We start from the raw sequence: 3,437 nt of genomic DNA, 5'->3' as shown, positions 1-3,437 counted from the left end.
TCCAAACCTAGCATGCCATAATAAACTTGATGGAAGTGTACCTTCTTCATGATGAGAAATATATGAGAAATGTTGTGCATGAGCAGAGGTTCCTTGCAGTTTGAGAAGCCTTTCTTCTTCTATTCCCCTCATGACAAGTGAGTGGTCAGAAGCTTTTCTTACCTCAAGCTTGCCATCAAACATATGAATGGAGTGACCTTGCTGGCGGATGTGGACCAAGGACAACAAGTTTCTCTTGAGCTGTGGGAGATATAGAACATGATCCAGAAGAAAGTTTGGAAGACCAGGCAGTTTAAGCCTGATTGTGCCAAGCCCTGATGGCTTGATTTTTGACTGATCTGCAAAGTATACTGCTCCATCAACATTGTCAGTGAAATCTTCAAAAAAATCTTTCCTATGAGTCATATGACAGGTTGCTCCTGAATCAAGCAACCAATCATTTTTCGAAGAAGCAAGTGAAGCATTAAACAAATCTTCATTTACTCCAATGTTACATTGTGCCTCAATATAGTGAGCGGATTCAGGTGCTTTACCTTTGTTTGTATCATCAGTTTTACCTTTTTGCTGGTGTCTTTTCTGCTCAATTTTATCCCATGGTAGCTTGCATGTAGAAGCATCATGTGATCCATTTCGTTTGCAGCGAATGCAATGCAGATCTGCCTTTTCTCCTTGAGAATGTCTGCCCCCCCTGCCTCTGAAATATCTTCCTCTTCCTCTTCGTCCACCTCTTCCTCTTGTAGAGTCTTGAGCAAGATGCTTTTCTTTATGAGCAAGGCACACAGTCTCTTCAGAAGATTCAGGGATTGTCTTCTTTCCAAAGGCTTTCTCTCTTTCAGCAAACTTTTTCACAAGAGAGTCAAAGGTTATACCTTTAAGATTTCCATTTGCTCGTAAAGACTCAAGATAATTGGAGTAGGTAGGATAGAGTGCCTTGAGAAAAGCAATAAGAGGGATATCCAGCTCAACCTTAGTGGATTTAATATCATGCATTATAGACTTTACTTTAGATGCAAGAGCAAGAGGATCATTATTTTTCAGTTCAAGAGTGAAGAGTTTAATCATGAGCTGAACAACTTCAAGTGTAGAATGTGAGTCATAGAGTTCTTTCAGCTTTTGTAAAGCTTCAAAGGCAGTTGAATAAGATGAAATATGACGACTTACTTCTTCATTTACAGATGCTGTGATCAATGCATAGGCTTTGCTGTTCTTGTTTTCCCAAATGACAAGCTCTTTATCTGATGTAGGCTGCACTGGGTCTTTGTCTTCTTCTCCGACACACACTCCTTTCCACAACTCATTGTAGATGAGGGTGTGTTTTACCATCCGGGACCATTCAGGATAGTTCTCCTTGCCAGTGAGAACTATTCCTACCATAGAGATGATTGAATGCATTCTGTAGAAAATTACTTCTGCTGACAAAAAAAAATGTGCTTTTGAGGAAAAAAAAACTTTTGCTGCTAAAAGAATGATTCTGATTCTGCTATGCCATTTATATGTTATTGACCATTGAAACGAATGCTGATAACATACTACCACTGTAACATATATCACCACATATATATCACTGCATAAACAATTTAAGTGCTTGTGTTAAACGCTGCCCAAACGTCCGCGGGACATGGTAATGGAACAATTAGATCGCAAACAATATGTTGTGCTATTACCGTCGCTCTGGTTGATTAAACTCAGATTGCCAACACAAGAAGCCACATGACTGGTCCACATGTAATTACTGAAGAGACTTGGGGAGTTCGCTACCAGTTTTACTCAAAACACCGAAATTCATGCGATAGCTGAATATGTTTTTACGAAAATATCAAAATCAACTTAAACGCCCACCGTGGGGCACGAACCCACGACCAAAAGGTTAAGAGCCTTGCGCTCTACCAACTGAGCTAGAGAGCACTACAGAGCATTGAACGACTTATTTGAAATCTCTAAAAAGAGGACGGATGTATTCACGTATCACGTTGGAGTTCAAATGATATAAGTGAGAGATCTTCTTGCCACGGACGGTTCCAACCGGAGACTAGAAATCCGCAACAATACTCAGCAGAAAATTTTTGTTTTCATGGCAACGGGTGGCGCAACAATTCTCAGCAGAATGGATTAAATTTTTGTTTTCATGGCAACGGGTGGCAGACATAAAACACCGCAACAATTCTCAGCAGAATGGATTAAATTTTTGTTTTCATGGCAACGGGTGGCAGACATAAAACACCGCAACAATTCTCAGCATTGTATACATTATGAATTCAATATAAGCAGCGTTGTATACATTGTATATCCAATAACTGAACCGACAACGTCCAAGGCATATACAAACAGCGTGTAAACAATGCATATACAAACCCGTTACCAGTTTTAATGCACTGCGCATTCAGAACGATGATACCACATTCTTTGTCAGGCAGCGTTCAACAGTCCAGCTGCGTCCTCCACAATGGAGATTTGCATCACCGGAATGGCACCAAAATCTGGATTCACGTCTCAAAAACCTTCCCAACTGGTAAAAGGATGAAAACCCTGGATCAGGCAACGTTCAACAATCTTGTCGATGGTGTTTTCGCTGCGCATGGAGTCTCTCAGAACGGTGAGAGCATTAGGTGAGAGAACGTTAGGGCAGCACAGGCATGGCAGAGACGCAGGACAGAGGCAGCGCTCAGGACAGAGTGGCGCTCAGGACAGAGTAATGATATTTCAGGACAGAGGCAGTGGCAGGGAGTTACGACTATTTTAGAATTTGGCTCTGATACCATGTCAGGCCAGGAGTAACTCCAGACTTGGCAGAAAAACTGATTCGTATATTTCATTAGGTAGCTATTGTTTATATACATGAATGTGACTGATCAGTTCATCTTCTTGATGACTGTTCACATTCCGGGTTCACCCAACCGCTGAGGATTAGGTGTCAACAGATTCCACCACCAAATCAAAATCAAAACCCAACCAAAGCTTAAATAACTAGCCTAAAATCAATTAACTAAACAAGTTAAATCATAGAGAGAGAGCCCTCCCTAAGCATTAGGAAGGCTAGATCCTTATCTCAAAAGTAGGTTTGTGGTTACCTCTATCATTTCTTTCATAACAAATCTAGAGAAATTTTTGAGTGATAACATATTAACGACCATACTGGGGAACGAACCCAGAATCTCTGGTTTCGCAGACCAGTCCTCAGTGTAATAAAACTTTAAGGAAATATTAAATCTCAACTTTTTCACTTTAAGGTCATTTTAGAGTTGTTAAAAAAGTTTCATTAAACAATTAGAAAATGAAAATTCTGGCTCCCAAAAGAACATATTATACCAGGGAAAATCTAGATCCAAACCATGCTACAATAGTTGATGATCCTGACGAAATTTTTTGAAAACAAAAAAAGGTAGAAACTCAAGGAAGTAGTAGCCAGTTAATTAAAGCAAATTCACTCCCCAAGGAAT

General features: G+C 40.1%; 1 non-coding gene across 1 annotated transcript; it reads right to left on the bottom strand.

Moving 5' to 3' along the window:
- Nucleotides 1–1,832: 1,832 nt before the first annotated feature.
- Nucleotides 1,833–1,904, bottom strand: TRNAK-CUU (transfer RNA lysine (anticodon CUU)). The gene has a single exon. It is a non-coding gene; the product is annotated as a tRNA-Lys (tRNA).
- Between the last annotated feature and the right edge of the window lie 1,533 nt (nt 1,905–3,437).

The sequence above is a fragment of the Pinus tabuliformis genome, chromosome 2_1 (assembly GCF_031772625.1).
Source record: "Pinus tabuliformis cultivar Carrire ecotype Pingquan chromosome 2_1, CPIR1, whole genome shotgun sequence".
NCBI classification, from domain to species: Eukaryota; Viridiplantae; Streptophyta; class Pinopsida; order Pinales; family Pinaceae; genus Pinus; species Pinus tabuliformis.
The sequence above is the reverse complement of the archived record's forward strand: the minus strand, read 5'-3'. Positions and strand labels throughout refer to the sequence as shown.